Source organism: Oryctolagus cuniculus, chromosome 11 (assembly GCF_051225735.1).
Source record: "Oryctolagus cuniculus isolate XC-2025 breed Fujian yellow rabbit chromosome 11, ASM5122573v1, whole genome shotgun sequence".
NCBI classification, from domain to species: domain Eukaryota; kingdom Metazoa; phylum Chordata; class Mammalia; order Lagomorpha; family Leporidae; genus Oryctolagus; species Oryctolagus cuniculus.
This window is the reverse complement of record NC_142877.1, coordinates 37597747-37616653: the sequence shown is the minus strand read 5'-3', so window position 1 is coordinate 37616653 and position 18907 is coordinate 37597747. Positions and strand designations below refer to the sequence as shown.

General features: G+C 40.3%; 2 long non-coding RNA genes across 24 annotated transcripts in view; one reads left to right on the top strand and one right to left on the bottom strand.

The window, feature by feature from the left end:
• LOC127490996 (uncharacterized) overlaps positions 1-18907 on the bottom strand; it is a 377831-nt gene that overhangs the window by 47591 nt on the left and 311333 nt on the right. For 2 of the 23 annotated variants that reach the window (XR_016215959.1, XR_016215954.1), the window contains one exon: positions 5340-5730. The exons of 19 other annotated variants lie outside the window; for them this stretch is intronic. This is a non-coding gene — a long non-coding RNA (uncharacterized LOC127490996). Of the gene's footprint in view, positions 1-5339; positions 5731-7181; positions 7239-18907 lie in introns of those variants that run through there. 2 more of the 23 variants (XR_016215967.1, XR_016215973.1) reach the window with 2 other exon arrangements.
• LOC149123417 (uncharacterized) overlaps positions 1-18907 on the top strand; it is a 181423-nt gene that overhangs the window by 157875 nt on the left and 4641 nt on the right. The window lies entirely within an intron of this gene.

Sequence of the window (18907 nt, the reverse complement as noted above, 5' to 3'; positions counted from 1 at the left end):
GACAATACTGAATCTCACAAAGAGCATTTATTTGGAATGACATTGGCATTGGATGTAGGAATGTTACTGATGTGGAGAGATGACTGCTCTCGGCTCTGGGGGAACGGTATTTCTGCCACTCCTCTTTGCACTAATTGCCCAAAGAGCTGAAAGTCTTGAATTTTGTGCCCCGATGGAACACATTGAAGACAGTGCTGTTTTGAGGCATGGTTACTATAGCAAGGGGTATAATCCATCTGAACACATTTCAGCACCTGGTTATTTCTTTTGTATGAGTTTTGACAGGGTGGGAGATAGCTTCGGATGAAAAAGCCAATAAGACCAATGATGCCTATAGCTAGGAATGGATGCCCATGAGACAGAAAATGAAAGAGATGAGCACTTTAATATGTAGCATGGATTATGTCAGGATTACTAGCAAATAAAAATGTATACAACAGGGAGAATGTTCTATCACAGATTAAAGTTTTCTTTATTGGCTATACTCCATAGAGATGATGATTCATTTTGGAAGCATAGAATCTATTTACTCCCCACCCAATGCCAGAAGCCCGGAGACTGTATGGTGTGTGTAATCTGCCCTTGCAGGTGAGAGAGGGAAACTTTAGACAACTTTGGATATCAACAAAGAGGGACTGTGGCATCCTAAGCAGGCACAGAGGAAGCTAAGCATTATGGAATGCTGACTTTTAGACTGACCTCAGAAGGTTGAGGTCCGTGAAAATAGTTGAGGACCTCAGAGGACAGGCAGTCTAAAAGGTCCCATTCTAGCATGGAACACAGGACTAAACAGGTTGCTTATAAACCTAAATTCTGTGCATGTCACCTGGATATCTTCCAGGTACTCCATTCTGTATCTCAGAGAAATTCCAAGGCTGGAGCGAGCTTTACAGGATTTCTTAACACTTAAGAAAATGGAGGGGGGCTTGGTCATTCTTGTTGATCATTAGTTAATGGTTGGGAAGCCAAATTCTTAAATTTCAGTGACAGGTTAGGGTGTGTTGATATCTTTGTAGACTCTGTCAATAGCAATGTACATAGAATCATAGATTAACATTTTCATTTTTTGAAATATGTTGTTTTAAAAAGTAGAAGGACACACCCCAACATCAAGGCTTACTATGAAGCTACAGTAAGTGGGCAGTCAGGTAATGATAATTGTATTAACAGGCACTGGCCTTGTGGCATAGCAAGTAAAGTTGCCACGTGGGATACCAGCACCCCAGTTGGGCTCTGGTTTGTGTCCTGGCTGCTTCACTTTAGATCCAGTGCCTGGCTAATAGGCTGGGATATTGTCCAAGTGTTTGGGACCCTTCCATCCATGTGGGATATCCAGAATGAAGCATCTGGCTCCAGCCTGGGCCAGCGCTGGCCATTGCAGCCTTAGGGGGAGTATCCCAGCAGATGAAAGATCTCTCTCTCCCTCTGTAACTTTGTATATCTTTTTTAAAAAGATTTATTTATTTTGAAAGTCAAACAGATCAATGGAACATATGTGGGCCATCAAATAGACTCACACAAATACAGTGAATTAAGAAAAGAGCAAAGTCAATTCAGTCAAGAGAGAATAGTCTGTTCAATAAATGATGCTGGAACAATGATATCCACCAGAAAAAAAAGTCTAGAGTTTAAGCTTTTCACAAAAGTTAAATCAATATTGGGTGGGTGTTGGGTACAGTGGATGTGTGTACACTTGGGAGGATTGCTTCTCATATTTGAGTGGCTGGTTGGAGTCCCAGCTCTTCTGCTTACAATCCAGATTCCTGCTAATGCACATTCTGTGAGATAGCAGATGATGGCTCAAGTACTTAGGTCCCAGTGGGAGATGCATATGGAGTTCCAACGTTCCACTGTTGGCCTGGAGCAGCCCTGGTTTTTGCATTTATTTGTGGGGAATGAACCAGTAGATGAAAGATCATTCTGTGTTTGTCTCTCTCTAATTTGTGTATACAATGAAAAATAGAAATTTAAAAATGCTTCAGTGTGGATCATAGACCTAAGTATAAAACGTATACCTATAAACTTTTTAGAAAACCAGATAGGATAAAGTCTATGAGAATTTGCTTTGACAGTGACAAAATACAGTATGTTATATAACAAAAGTGAGATATGAAAAAAATGACAAGTTGGACTTCATCAAAATGAAAAACTTCTGATCAGTGAAAAGAAGCTTTGAAAAAAATGAAACAAAAGCCATTTCTGGGATAAAATATTTGCAAAGCACTTATCTGCTTAAGCTGGTATCCAAAATATAGAAACTCTTAGAACTTAAAAAACAAGAAAGCAAACAACATGATTAACTATGGGAAAAAAAAAAACCAGAAATCTCACCACAGATAAACAAGTGGAAAGTATCTATGTGAAAAACTCTGAACACCATATGCCAATAGGGAATTGCAAATTAAAACAATGAGATACCACTGCACATCTATTCTAATGTTTAAAATCCAAAGCACTGACGCCAAATGCTGACAAGGATGTGGAACATGAGAAACTCTGATGTTCTGCTGGGGGGAATGAAAAATGGTGTAAGCACTGGGGAAGACAGTTGGCAGTTCCTTATGAATATGAACATGTTCATGCCTGTGATGCGTTCATCATACTTGTGGGTATTTGCTCAAATGAGTAGTAATGCATGCTTATAGCAGTTTTATTATAATTGCTAAAGCTTTGTAGCCACCAAGCTATCCTTAATTGGTGAATGGATAAACTGAGGTCATTTACACATTGCATTATTATTCACTTTTAGAAAGAAATAAGCCATCAAGAGGCAGGGTATGGGAAAATTTTCTATACAAATTGCTCAGGTAAAGAAGTACTCTGAAAAGCCTATATTATGATACCAACTACATAACATTCTGGAAAAGGCAAAATGAACAGAAAATAAAAAGACCACTAGTTACCAGGGGTTTGAGGGAGACAGGAATGAATAGGGAGAGCACAGGGAGTCCTTAGGTCAGTGAAACCACTCTAATGATTCTGTAATGGTGGATACATGTCATACATTTGTCAAAGCTCCTAAGATGTAAAACATGAAGAGTAAAGTTGATGTAACTATGGGATCTAATTAATACCAGTGTGTCAGCATTGGCTCATTAATTGTTACAAATATATCACATTGATGCTAGATTTTAATAGGAGAAACTGGGAGGTGTGTGCATATGGCACATTTCTACACTTTCTGATCATACTCATCTAAGCAATAAGCAGTATTTTTTTTAAATTAGCAAACTACTTAAAGAGATATTTCCCCCAAAGGATATGCAAATTGCTAGTAAAGACATAAAAATGGCTCAATATAACCAACCAATCATCAGAGTAGTACAAATCAAAACCAGCTCATACAAATTAAGGTAGCTACTACAAAAAAAAAAACAGAGTTGGTGAGGAATGTTTATTGATTTCTGTATGAGAACCATTCTAACTGGGATGAGGTAAAAACCTCATTGTGGTTTTGATTTGCATTTCCCTGATGGCTAGTGACCCTGAGAATTTTTGCATGTGTCTCTTGGTCATTTGAATTTTTTTCTATTGAAAAATGACTCTTCAAATCCTTTACTCATTTCTTAACTGGAATTGCTTCTTTTGTTGAGTTTCTTGAACTCTTTATAGATTCTGGATATTAATCCTTTATCAGTTGCATAGTTTGCAAATATTTTTTTTCCATTCTGTCCATTGCTTCTTCTCTTTGTTGAGTGTTTCCTTTGCAATGCAAAAGGTTTTTAGCTAGTTGTAATCCCATTTGTCTATGTTTGCTTTGATTGTGCTTCTGGGGTCTTTTCCAAGAATTTTTTTGCCTATGGCAATATATTGCAGAGTTTTCTCAATGTTTTCCTGTAGTATTTAGGTGGTATCAGGTTCAAGATTTAGATCATTGATCCATTTTGAGTCGATTTTTGTGTAAGGTGGGGGTCTTGTTTCATACTTCTGCATGCGGAGATCGCAATTTCTTTTTTTGTTTTAAAGATTTTATTTATTTATTTGAGAGGTAGAGTTACAGAAAGTGAGAGGGAGAGACAAAGAAAAGAGATCTTCCTGGCTGGTGCCGCGGCTCACTAGGCTAATCCTCCACCTAGCGGTGCCGGCACACCCGGTTCTAGTCCCGGTCAGGGCGCTGGATTCTATCTCGGTTGCCCCTCTTCCAGGCCAGCTCTCTGCTATGGCCCGGGAGTGCAGTGGAGGATGGCCCAAGTCCTTGGGCCCTGCACCCCATGGGAGACCAGGAGAAGTACCTGGCTCCTGCCTTCGGATAGGCATGGTGTGCCGGCCACTGCGGCTATTGGAGGGTGAACCAACGGCAAAGGAAGACCTTTCTCTCTGTCTCTCTCACTGTCCACTCTGCCTGTCAAAAAAAAAAAAAAAAAAAAAAAAAAAAAAAAGAGGTCTTTCTTCTGTTGGTTTACTCCCAAATGGCCACAACGGCCAGAGCTGCACTGATTAGAAGCCAGGAGCCAGGTGCTTCTTCCCAGTGTCCCATGTGGGTGCAGGAGCCCAAGGACTTGGGCCATCTTCCACTGCTTTCCCAGGCCACAGCAGAGAGCTGGATTGGAAGAGGAGCAGCCAGGACTAGAACCGGTGCCCCTATGGGATACCAGTACCCTAGATGGAGGATTAACCTACTGAGCCAGCCCCTAACAGATCCCAATTTCTTAGCACCATTTGTTGAAGAGACTGTCATTTCTCCAGTGACTGATTTTAGCTCTATTGTCAAAAATTAGTTGGTTGTAGATTTGTGGATTGATTTCTGGGATTTCTATTCTGTTCCATTGACTTGCAGGTTAAAATGATGTATTTCCTATGGAAAACTGTGTGGATGTTCCTAAAAAATTTAAAATAGAAGTAGCATTGCTGGGCAAGACAATTCTGATTATATACTCAAAAGAACTGAAAGGTCTAGAAAAGCTATTTGTGCACCCATGTTCATAACAGCCTTATAAAGTATAGCCAAAAGGTAGAAGAAACTTAAAAGTCTATCAGGAGACACACAGGTGAAAAAATGTGGCACTGTACATACATACAATGAAATACTGTTCTGATTCCTACTACAACATGAATGAGCCTTAAGTGAAATAAGCTAGCTACAGGAGACAAATACTATATGATTCAATTTATATGAAGTACTATAGTCAATTCAGAGAGACACAAAGCAAAAGAGTCAAGGGCAGTGGAAAGGGGAGAATTACAGAATTGATATTTAATGGGGTAGAGTGTTCAAGTCTTGAAAGATGAAAAATCAGGAGATGTAGCAATGTGAGTGTACTTATGACTGCACCATATATTTTAAAATGGTTAAGATAGTTAACTTTGTTTATATATTATCACAATTAAAGTTTATTTAAAAATATATAAACATCCAATTTTAGCTGTTAAAGGCAACAAGATGGTGGTTATTCCTCTAATACTAACAGCAACTACCATCACCAAAGGCTGAGAAATAATGAAAGTAACTCCTTGGACTCATCAGAGAACTGAGGTTTCAGGGTAAAATAACAACTCAAACAGGGAGAAACAGATAAATCACAGCCAAGATTTGCTCGCTTGGAAAAGAAGCCACTTTAGTTATAAACAAGAGGAGATCCAACTATTAGTGTTGACACATTTCTGGAGGCTGAGTAATGTGAAGCAAGGACTTCCTGGAGGCCATGGTCATTGAGGGTGTTCCATATTTTCATGACTTGTACCTGGAGGAACCATAACCAGTTCTTGGGTCTTAGAAAATCTCCTTCTATTCTAACAAGACAGGGAGAGAAGAGTCAATATGATGTGCATCCTGAGCATTCTCCCCAGCAAAACCTACTCTCCAGGGAAAAGACTTTTCCAGAGCCTTAACCAGGTTGGAAAGGGCATTTATCCTATCCCAGCCTCCTCTATATTCCTATCTGACCTAATAGGGAATAGAACTGTCAACAGTTTCAGAACTTGAATAAAATAGATTTCAAGTATCTTTAACCAGAGAAAGGAGTTGTGGTGGGGGTGAGGGGTGAAGCTACAAAACTAGAGAAACACATTTGGAGGTCACCATCCATAGACACAGGTGCATGAAAACACTGGTATTTAAATGGAATACATTAGGGGCTGGCGCTGTGGCTCAGTGGCTTAACGCCCTGGCCTGAAGCGCGGCATCCCATGTGGGTGCCAGTTCAAAGCATGGCTGCTCCACTTCCCATCCAGCTCCCTGCTTATGTGCCTGGGAAAGCAGTAGAAGATGGCCCAAGTCCTTGGTCCCCTACACCCACGTCAGAGACCCGGAGGAAGCTCCTGTCTCCCGGCTTTGGATCAGCACAGCTCAGGCTGTTGTGGCCAACTGGGGAGTGAACCATTGTTGGAAGACTTCTCCCTCTCTCTCTGCCTTTCCTCTCTTTGTGTAGCTCTGACTTTCAAATAAACAAACAAATCTTAAAATAAAAAATAAGATGGCCCGAGTCCTTGGGTCCTTGCACCCACATGGGAAACCTGGAGGAAGCTCCTGGATGGCGCAGCTCTGGCTGTTGCAGCCAATTGTGGAGTGAACCATCAGATGGAAGACCACCCCCCCACCCCGCCTCTCTTCTCTAACTCTGCCTTTTAAATAAATAAATAAATATTTAAAAAAATAAAAATAAATGGAATACGTTACAGCCACCTCTCCCACACCACCCCCACAAATGCACATACACATACACACTTCACTATTGTATGGTAAATATTTATTTGAGAGATGGACAGAAAGAGATCCTCTATCCCCCGGTTCAGTTCCCAGATGGGTGCAACAGCTGGGGCTGAGTCAGGCCAAAGTCAGGTACTTCTTCCAGGTCTCCCAAGTGGGTGGCAGGGGCCCAAACAATTGGGCCATCTTATAGTGCTTTTCACAGGCCATTAGCAGGGAGCCGGATTGGAAGTATAGCAGCAAAGACTTGAACTGGCTCCCATATGGGAAGCTGGAGTTACTGCAGCTTTACCTGGTATGCCGGCCATACACACTTTACTATTAAAAAACACTCCAGGCAATATCAGTGGATTAAAGCTAGAATAACTGCAGGACACAGATTCTCTCCAGGGAATACTTAGGATACCCCAAATACAAATGGGAAGGCGTAATATAATGACAAGAGGTCTTTGAAATTTCTGGTACCTATAGCTTCAGAAATCTTTAAGCATTAATCCCAGCATAAATTCTAGCTATATCAAGCAAATGTTCTTACTGAATGACTATTTGTCATAGTTCCATTAATCAGCACATGTCCAAATCTCAACAAAAGCTGAAACACAAAGGCAAAATTAGACCAGTGATTGCTTAAGGATGGGAATAATAGTAAGATTTTTGCAGTGATAGGTAAAGGATATGCAGTTTCTTTTTTGGGAGAAGGAAAATTTCTAATGATGAATGTGGTGAATTTTTTCACGTAGCTATAAATGCACTAAAACCCCCATCATTATATAGTTTAAATTGACAAAACACATGGTATAGAAATAATATTTCAGAAACTGTTAATAAAAGATGAAGGAATAGAGAAAGTATACTATGCTAACAATGAGCCTAAAGAAAGATGCACAGTGCTTGCACTGTAGCGTAGTGGGTAAAGCTGCTGACTGCAATGCCGACATTCCATAGTGGGGCTTGAACTGCCGGTCAATGCATCTGGGAAATCAGCAGATGGCCTGAGTACTTGGGCTCCTACTACCCATGTGGGAGACCTGGAGGAAGCCCCTGATTTCTGGCTTTGGCCTGGCACAGCCCAGTTGTGGCCATTTGGGGAGTAAACTAGTGAATGGAAGATTCTGTTTATTTCTGTCACTCTGCCTTTCAAATAAATAAGTAAACCTTAAAGCTGAAATTGTCCTATTAACTTCACCAGGCCAAATTTCACAAAAAAATACCTTATCAGAGTGAATCATGGATATTAGATAAAAGGCCAGTTATCAAAAATCTGATAATAAATCCTACATATATGCATTGCATGTATGTGCAATGAGTATAGCAAGCTCACAGGATAAAAAGTTAATATGCAAATGTTTATTGGTGGTATATGGTAGCTTAATTAACACTTGGATTTGCAATTTAAATAATAGTAACACTAGTAATATTGTAAAACTACACACTTATATAAAATCAAACAGGGTATATAACTGATCTATATTTGGAAAACTACAAAAAGGTCTTACAAAAATCAGACCTAAGTAAATGGAAAGTATCCATATATTTACAGATTTGGGGCTCAAAATTAATAGCTTTTTATCAAACCTGATCTAAGATTCAACACAATCCAAATCAAAATTCCATTAGTGTATTTAATATATATTTAAACACTAATTCTGAATTTTATATGGGGAGGCAAAATTCCAAGAAAGCCAGAGGATTCACATTACCATATGTCAAGACTTAATCTATTAGCAAAATGATAGACAAAGATTGATGGAACAGAATAGAATCCAGAATATATTCATGTACATATATATATATAGAGAGAGAGGGGGAGTGTATATATGTGTGTGTGTTTGGGATCTTTGCTTTGACAAAAAACCAAAGGCAATAAAATGGAGAAAAGATGGTCTTTCAACAAATGCTTTGGGGTCAATGCACATCCATTTGAAAAAGGAGCCTAAACAAACTAAGCAAACTAAACCTAAACAAAGATCTAACACAAACAATTAACCCAGATGGATCATATCATACTATATTAACATATGAAACTATGGAACATTTACAATAAAACATGGGACTATTGAGTTTTATGATGTATTTTTAAATATACCACCACTACCACAGTCCTTCAAAAATTTTGCTGTTTGACTTGATTAAAATGAAAACATCTGTTTTTCAAGATACACAAGAGGAGCAAAGGGCAAGGCACATATTTGAAGGAAATTTTTGAAAAACATGTAATTGAAATAATATTTGTATCAAAAATACACAATGAACCAGTGAAACTCAAGAGTAAGAAAAACCATTTAAATGGGCAAAAGATATTAATAGACACCTCTCCAAAGAAGATATACAAATGGAAAATAAACTAATGAGGACATTCTCAATATCATTTGTATTTAGGGAATTTCAGATTAAAACAATAATATAGTATCACTAGACATCTAATGCACATTGTTTTAGAATAGCAAATACCCAGAAATTTGATTTATTAATATGCTAGTAAGGATGTAAAACAACAGGAATTCTAACTCATTGCTGGTGAGCATGCAAATGGTACAGCTACTTTCAAGCAACTGCCTATAAAATTAAGCATAATCTTTCCATATGATTTAACCATCATGCTATGCTCCTAGGTGTTTACCCAAATGATTCAAAAGTGATATTAATATGAAAAACCTTCACGTGAATGTTTATAGTGGCTTTGTGATTTTAAAATCACAAACATCTAGAGGCAACTGTCTCTCAATAGGTGAGTGGATAAATAAGCTGTGGTATCTCTACCAGGGAATACTGTTCAGTGACAGAAACATGCTATCAAGCAAGCCATGAAAAGACATTGATGAGACTTAAATTCATATTGCTAAGTGAAAGAAAAGAGTGAAAAGATAACATACTGTATAATTCTTTGGGGGAAAAGAAAGCACTATAGACATGTTAAAAAGATGGGAGATTGTCAGGGGTTTGGAGGGAGTGAACAAAAGCTGAATAACTGATGCACAGGGAATATTTTCAAGAGAGTAGAATTTTTCTATCTGATTAAATAATAGTGGATTCTTGGTGCTGCAAATTTATTAAAACCCATAGGAATTTACGGTACTAAGAAATATTAATGTGTACAAATTTCAAAATAGTATTTGGGAGTTTGGGATAGCCCAGGATCAAGCATAGCATGTGACAAAACCATCTAAGTTACAGATGTATGCAGCCACCTCACTGAACAGATTGGGTGTGTGCACACACACATACTCATACTAGGATTGGACATTTAAGTAAGTGTACAGTAATAAGAATCAGATGTCTAATTATTTGGAGGGGAGTTATTAGTAAGGAGAAAAGGGTAGAACATTCCATGCAGTAATGAATTAGAGTAGGGGATATCAGAGCAAATTTTTTTTTTTTTTTTTTTTTTTGGACAGGCAGTGTTAGACAGTGAGAGAGACAGAGAAAGGTCTTCCTTCTGTTGCTTCACCTCCCCCAATGGCCGCTACGGCCGGCACGCTGAGCTGATCCAAAGCCAGGAGCTTCCTCCTGGTCTCCCATGCAGTTGCAGGGCCCAAGCACTTGGGCCATCCTCCACTGCCTTCCTGGGCCACAGCAGAGAGCTGGACTGGAAGAGGAGCAACTGGGACAGAATCTGGTGCCCTGACCGGGACTAGAACCTGGGGTGCTGGTGCCGCAGGCAGAGGATTAGCCTACTGAGCCATGGTGCCGGCCATAAGCAAATACGTTTTTAAATATATAGATACATCTGGCTGCATGTATATGTAAGTGATGAATTAAGTATGTGTGTCCTTACCACTCACATGGGAGACCCAGATTGAGTTCTGGACTCCCGGCTTTGGCCTGCCCCAGCCATTGGGGGAGTGAACTAGTGAATGGAAGCTCTTTGACTGTTGGTGTCTCTCTCTCTCTTTCAAAATAATTTTTTTTTTTTTGACAGGCAGAGTGGACAGTGAGAGAGAGAGACAGAGAGAAAGGTCTTCCTTTGCCGTTGGTTCACCCTCCAATGGCCGCCGCGGCCGGCGCATCGCGCTGATCCGATGGCAGGAGCCAGGAGCCAGGTGCTTTTCCTGGTCTCCCATGGGGTACAGGGCCCAAGCACCTGGGCCATCCTCCACTGCACTCCCTGGCCACAGCAGAGAGCTGGCCTGGAAGAGGGGCAACCGGGACAGAATCCAGCGCCCTGACCGGGACTAGAACCCGGTGTGCCGGCGCCGCTAGGCGGAGGATTAGCCTAGTGAGCCGCGGCGCCGGCCGTCAAAATAAATATTGATAAATCTAGAAGATTAATCCAATTTTTAAAATGAACAATTGCATGAATAATTTAAAATATAGAAATTAGGCTAAAAAAGCTGCTGAGTAGAAGATCCTTCAGCTAACACATCCAACACATCTCACATCAAACAGGGTGATGATCTGAGAATGTGCTTCTGTCCTGTAACACTCACAGAGATGTTCTCTGAAAGCTTTGGCTGCTGACAGCTCCTGGGCAGGAAAGGCAGTGGATGGAAGGGTTGCTCCTTCTGGTTATTTCAGGTTGAGAAGCCGCCCCTAGTGCCAGCCTGCAGGTTTACATATTGGGCACTGACTCCTGCCCACTTTCCTTAGACAGATGGCCCAGTAAATTGATTAGCTGGAAGGCCCAATGTGGTTATAATGGTGTTTGCCAAAGGATATTTATTTTTCTTGACTAATTATCCAGTTTGGAGATTCCCTAATCCATCCTGTCTGGCCTAGTGTTTAGAAAAGCTCTTGTCCCATGACTGATGACTTTTCAGGCCACTGCAAACTCTGTTTAAGCCATCAACCAACAGAATGGTTTTAAATCCCTGGTGGATGCTACAAAGGGAACTTGGCTCATCTAGGAGAGAAAGCTGCTAAATTCAGGGGGCACAGAAATGCATCTTTTCACTCCAAAAAGAAAATAAATGATCAAATATATCTGGGGAGAAGGGATTTCGACTTCTTTATCAACAGAACCGTCATCAAATGCACACTTTACCACCTCAGTGTCTGCCATCTGCTCAACATTGCCTCCTGTACACGATGAATGGTGCTCAGATAGGGAGGTGGTTCTCAAGTCATGGTCACCAGATCACCTGAATTAGCATCACCTGGCACTTGTTGGAATTCAAATTCTCAGCTCTCACTTTAAATTGAATGAGTCCTAGAGGGTTTTAATGAACCCATCTGTTGATTCTGATTCATATTATAGTTTTAGAACTAATGAAATAGATAAATGGTTTATTAAGAATTAATCTTCAAAAATGGTTACACTAGTTTTCCCATCAACAGTATATTATGGTATCTTTTCCTCCATATCCTTGCCAGCATTTGTTCTTTGACTTTTGGATGACAATGATTCTAACTGGGGTGAGGATAAATTTTGTTGTGATTTTTATTTGCATTTCCCTGATGGCTAGTGACTCTGAGCATTTTTTTTAAAGATTTATTTATTTATTTGAAAGAGTCACACACAGAGAGAGGAGAGGTGGAGAGAGAGGTCTTCCATCTGATGGTTCACTCCCCAAATGGCTGCAACGGCCCGAGCTGTGCCTATGCAAAGCTGGGAGCCAGGAGCTTCTTCCAAGTCTGCCACACCAGTGTAGGGCCCCAAGGACTTGGGCCATCTTCTACTGCTTTCCCAGGCCTTAGTAAAGAGCTGGATGGGAAGTGGAGCAGCAGGGACTCCAACCGGCACCCATATGGGATGCCTATGCTTCAGGTAGCAGCTTTCCTATGCTGCAGCTCTGCCCCTCTGAGCATCTTTTCATGTGTCTATTGGCCATTTGTATTTCATCCTTTGAAAAAAATATGCCTGTACATTTCCATATGCAATTCTTAACTGGATTGTTCCTTTTGTTTTTGGGGAGTTTCTTGAGCTCATTACATATTCTGCATCTTAATCCTTTAGCTTGCAAATACTGCAAATATTTTCTCCCATTCTGTTGAGTGCTTCTTCAGGCTGTGTATGGGGTTCTTAGCTTGATGTGATCTCATTCGTTTATTTTTGCTTTTATCCCCTGTGCCTCTGGGGTCTTATTTAAGAAGTTGTTGCCTATACCAATGTCTTGCAGTGTTTTACCTATATTTTCCTCCAGTGATTTGATGGTTTCAGGTCCTAGGTTTAGATCTTTGATTCATTGTGAGTCGATTTTTGTATAGGGTGTCAAGTTAGGTGGCTTGTTGCATACTTCTGTATGTAGGGATCTAATTTTCCCAGCACCATTTGTTAAATGCATTGTTAAAAACAATATTTGCTGTGTGCCAGTGTTTTGACTGAACTCTCACATCAGATAAGGTGTGAAATACTCTTTGTGGTGTCATGTCCACTGATGCTCAAAGTTGTGGCCTTTGGGGCACCTTGAATTTTGGATTAGAGATGTTCAATGTGTAACAGAAAACCCAATTCTAATAATTTCAACTACAGTGACAACTATGACATAAGGCAGATTCTCTTCATCTCTCAGTTCTGTTTCTTCTGTTTGTTGAATTTGTTTTTGGGAAATACCACTCAAATAAAGCAAAGGTGCCCTTTGTTAGCTCCAGGCTCATCTGCACAGGGAAAGAAAGCCCCTGTTTTGTAGTAGTTTTTTCTAGAGTGTTGGTGAGGGCTCCTATTAGCCTGCCTTGGCTGATGCACTTCCCTAACCAGTTACTGATGTCAGTGCTGAATTGGGCTGGCCTGAGTTACAGACAATGCCAACCTAAAGAGAGGTTGAAAGGTCCGCCTGAATGGAAGATAAGGGCTCTGTTCAACAAGCGATTTCGACCAAAGTCTCTAAGAAAATGTAGAGTTCAGGGTTTTAGGATAATTCTATTCCTTTACTCTATTTTCAGAATACACATTTAGGGAGAAATAAAGACCACTAAATCCAAAATTGGCCGATATCAGGTATCCTTTGGCTGTTCCCTTAATGAATAATTTGTTACCATATATGTTAGATGGGCCATCTTCTCTATCTCTAGGGATTTTACTCAATTATGGGAATAATATTCTGGAAGATTAAGAAAGGTATAGCCATTGATCTAAAAATTATGACTAAATGGTCTGTAAGGAATTCAGCTTTGAAAATAACTTTGGCAAGTCTTTGGTTAAAAATTCATTCATAAAAGCATATACATAGGTTTTTTCCATTGTACATTGTCAAAAACTGACTTGCTTTGCGAAGGGCTATCTTTCTCCTTTCCCACAGTCTGAGGATTCATATTCATTAAAACAAGTATCTCATATCTTTAAAGAGGCTATAGGGGCTGGTGCTGTGGTGCAGTGGGTTAACGCCCTGGCCTGAAGCGCTGGCATCCCAGATGGGTGCCGGTTCAAGTCCCAGCTGCTCCACTTGCCATCCAGCTCTCTGCTATGGCCCGGGATAGCAGTAGAAGATGGCCCAAATCTTTGGGCCCCAGCACCCACATGGGAGACCCAGAGGCAGCGCCTGTCTCCTGGCTTCTGATCAGCGCAGTTCTGGCCATTGCGGCCAATTGGAGAGAGAACCAGCGGATGGAAGACCTCTTTCTCTCTCTCTGCCTCTCCCCTCTCTGTGTAACTCTGACTTTCAAGTAAAATAAATAAATCTTTAAAAAAATACAGAGGCTATAGTTTGGCAAATCCAGTTTGAGGTACATGAACTCTTCAGTGCATAGAGTTATATTTTCTTACCAAATGTAAAATGATACAGGTGGAAATGCAAATGTAGAAAGGTAAGTGGTCCATAAAAAGTATGGAACATCTTATCTAAACAAGATAAGAATCGGAGAACTCAAGGGGCTTCCATAGCCTTGGAAACTCATGACTGGTGCATAGGGAGATTACTGATGCCATAAACAGGAGTGTCAATTTGTAACGTCAACAACAGGAGTCACGGTGCACTTACTCCTCATGTAGGATCTCTGTCCTTTATGTGCTGTACATTGAGACTTAATGCTATAACGAGTACTCAAACAGTATATTTCACTTTGTGTTTCTATGGGGGTGCAAACTTGAAATCTTTACTTAATGTATACTAAACTGATCTTCTGTTAAAAAAAAAAAGAAGAAATTAGCAATTCCCAACTTGACTCTCACTGGGATTAAACATGACAATAGGTCTGATCTGATTTCATCATCATTTAAAAAATCATCTATTATTTTTCACTTTATGTTTCTGTGTGGGAGCAAACTGTTGAAATCTTTACTTACTGTATGCTAAACTGATCTTCTGTAGATAAAGAGAATCGAAAATGAATCCTCATGTGAATGGAAGGGGAGAGGGAGTGGGAAAGGGGAGGGTTGCAGGTGGGAGGGACGTTATGGGGGGGAAGCCATTGTAATCCATAAGCCGTACTTTGGAAATTTATATTCATTAAATAAAAGTTAAAAAAAAAAGTATGGAACCTCAAATGTGTGGAACACAGGAACATAAAACCATGTGTTGTCCTTGGATACGGCTGCTGTATTCTGCAGCTCAGCTTTGAGGCAGAAGAAAAAGTAAATACATCAAATGCTGCACTTGACTGTCCTATCAGATCCAGTGCATTGCCTCCTGCAGACCTGCAGAAGTAAGGCATCATGTCAGACTGCTTTTGTGGTCAGTGTTGATATTTTCAGTTTACAGCTTAGTTGGTGTGATAAGTCATTCACTGTCATGAGTTCAGTTTCTAGACTTAGGATCTAACCTCAAGCCTCTTTAACTGGACCACCTCGCATGAGATTCCTCATGTCTTCAATGAAGGCTCAGATAGGGTTTTGAGGATTGATAAAGATAAGCTATTTGGGGCCAGCACTGTGGTGTAGTAGGTTAAATCATGCTTGCAGTGCCAACATCCCATATGGACTCCGGTTCAAACCCTGGCTGTTCCACTTCTGATCCAGCTCTCTGCTATGGCCTGGGAAAGCAGTGGAAGATGGCCCAGGTCCTTGAGTCCCTGCACCTGAGTGGGAGACCTGGAAAAAGCTCCTGGCTTTGGAGTAGCCTAACTCTGGTGGTTGTGGCCATTTGAGGAGTGAACTAGTGGATGAAAGATGTCTGTCTCTCAATTTTTTTTTCTAAATTATAGGCTATTTGAAGAGTCTAACTGGGGAGATCTCAATTAACAGTAGTTATTATGAGTAGTATTGTCGCTCCCCCTCTTCGTGGAGGAGCGACACTGAACCCTGCCTAGGTTTCCTATCCGAGTCACGGCACCATTATGTCGCTCCCCCTCTTCGTGGAGGAACGACACAGGACCCTGCGCTGTTCTTTTGCCTGCTCGGCCCTCCCCGGGTTTGCTGCTGGTTCTTCCCGGGTTGGCTACCGTCCCTTCCACCTCCGTGGAAGGGCGGTTCCCCCTGCCACTTTCCCCACTTCCGCGGGGGAGCAGCACACCGCCGGCCGGCTCTCTCGGGGGCTGCACAGGTGTTCCTTCAGATAGATGTTCCCGGTGCATGTTGTCTCTCTCCTCCTTTATAGTCCTCTTCCACCAATCCCAACTCTGCTACCCACACGCCGAGTACGCTGCTCTCCTCCAATCAGGAGCAGGTCCTACAGTTTATTGGTTGAACTGGAGGCAGCTGTGTAGAAGCTGTTACTCCCTTCTCAGCGCCATATTGTGGGAGAGCAGATGCATAGAATAAGTCTTAATTCGAGTAACAGTCTAGTCCCAGTTGCTCCCCACATAGTATAAACTTCAGATTCACTTGATTAATGAGTTGTCACTTTTCTGTCAATTCTTGAGCTTGCCATAGCAATCCCCTAAATCACACAAACTTTTTAAAAATATAAAAGAACATATCTTATGCATTCCATAGGTACAGTTCCAAGAAGACAAGCATACTTCCCTCACTCCCTCTTCCTCCTTTCTATTCATTAGTTTTTGCAAAGACATAATTTTAATCCACTCTATATGCAGAGCCTTAATTCAGCACAAGTAATAATCTAACTATACACTTTGCACCCTAAGTTCTTAGAAATTCTTTGAGTACTCGGATTTATTTTCAGTGTTTTTTTTTTTTTTTATCACTGAGGCTTCCTGAAAACTTTATGCTTTTGATTTTGGCAATAAATCATTTTGCTGCTGTCCTAAAATAATGAATGTGTTCATTAGTTCTTTTCATGTTAACATATTTTAAGCTCAATTCTTATGAACATTTCTATCATTGGTTGAAATTAAGATTCAGATTTATAAATTGGCGTTAAAATAATATTCTACACAATATTTTTATTTCATAAAATCAATAAATGTATAAATTAGGGATTCAAGGTTATAATAATTCCCTAAAATATTAACTTACACCATATTTTCATCTACTAGGGGTAAAAAAGAGTGTCTGATTTTAAGTAACTAATGAAAAGGCATTCTCAATTTGCTTTGAGAAATGAGTTGTCTAAACAGAGAACATAATAACAGCCAAAAATGTGCTTCTGTAGTGGTGTAAATAAAAGAAAATAAGATTCATAAGACAGATAAAGGAGACTAGAAATTCATGTTGTTAAGGCCAAAATGGGTATTAAAAACAGGGAGAACTTCACTTAGATCTAAACTCTTGAACATCTATATTACAAGATATAGAAAACTAGGCTCAAATTGGCTTATGTGAAAATTGTAATTTATTAACTTAGAGCTCACAAATCCTGGTAAGTCCCAGGAGTGAGTCAGGCTTAATGCTTCATATATGTAGATCTCCGTTTCTCTTTCAGTCTTGCTGTCTTCTCAACTGACTGCCTTTGTGGGTTGTACAACTTAGAAGAAGGAAGAGTCTTCTTTCTTAACACCAGTTTGATGGGCCTCTCTTTGGTTTACTTCCAGTTGAACAGAGTGATGTGATTCCTTGACTGGGGAACTTGAGTGTCGTGAGTACTGATGAGGTGTGGGGTATAGTGTCCAACATGAATGTTTGCTAATGGTAGAGGAGGTAAAATTCCCTCATAGGAAATCAAATGCAGTTACTAGAAAAGGCGAGACAACTAGGTTCTTCCAGGTACAGTTTAAATATCTCTGGCAAATATTTTTAGATCACAAACATACGACCACTTCTGTCTCTCAATACCCAGAAGTTACTGTGAATGATACACTGCGTGGCAGCCATTTTCTTCATTCCTCATATTGCTCTTTTAATTTTAACCTAGTAGATGCCTGTCTTAGTCTGTTCAGGATGCTATAATGATGTAGGTAGGCAGATAGGATAAAATCAATTCGATTTGTGAGCTGGAAGACCATGCCCCCAGTATGATCACATGCCCCTACCTGACCCCACCTGCTACTCAGACTATACATAACTACTCGCCTTTGAAAGTGGATAAAAGGCCTGGAGCATGGTGAGCCCTTCCCTTGTTGTCCTCAAGGCCTCTGCCCTACCTCTGCTTTCCTGCCTGCAAGCTTGCTCCACATTGCTCCTGATCTGCTCTCTGTCTGGTATGGACCCAACTTAGCTTCTAGACTTCTTTCTCTGCTAATTAAAGCCCTCATTTTTGTGCATTTCTCTCACTGAATAAAATCCTTAAAAAATTACCATGTTGTCTGGTCTACTGAGACAGTAGTCAGAATTCTCAGAATTGGTGGCAAGAACCCACTAAGATGATATTAAAAATTATTAATCAGCTGGATGATATCAATAATAAGTACCATAAGCTAAATGACTTACAAACAACAAAAACTCATTTCCCACAGTTCTAGAGTCTGGAAGTTCAAAATCAGGTACAAGAACAGCCTACCTCTGGCAAGAAACCTTGTCCAGGTTGTGGCTTGTGTTATTTAATAAATATAAATTTCCAAAGTACAGCTTTTGGATTACAGTAGTTTTTCCCCCTATAACTTTCCTCCTACCCACAACCCTCCCCTCTCCTGCTCCCTCTCCTATTCCATTCACCTCGATTCATTTTCAATTCTCTTTATATACAGAATATCAATTTAGTATATATTAAGTAAAGATTTCAACAGTTTGCACCCACACAGAAACACAAAGTGAAAAATACTGTTTGAGTACTAGTTATAGCATTAATTCACATTGTACAGCACATTAAGGACACAGATCCTACATGGGGAGTAAGTGCACAGTGACTCCTGTTGTTGGCATCAGTAATCACCCGAGGCTCTTGTCATGAGTTGCCAAGTGAGTTTTCCAACTCCAATCTTATTTAGACAAGCCATAGTCAAAGTGGAAGTTCTCTCCTCCCTTCAGAGAAAGGTACCTCCTTCCTTGCTGACCCATTCTTTCTACTGGGATCTCACTCACAGAGATCTATCATTTAGGTTTTTTTGTTTGTTTGGTTTTTTTTTTTTTTTTTTTTTTTTTTTTGCCAGAGTGTCTTGGCTTTCCATGCCTAA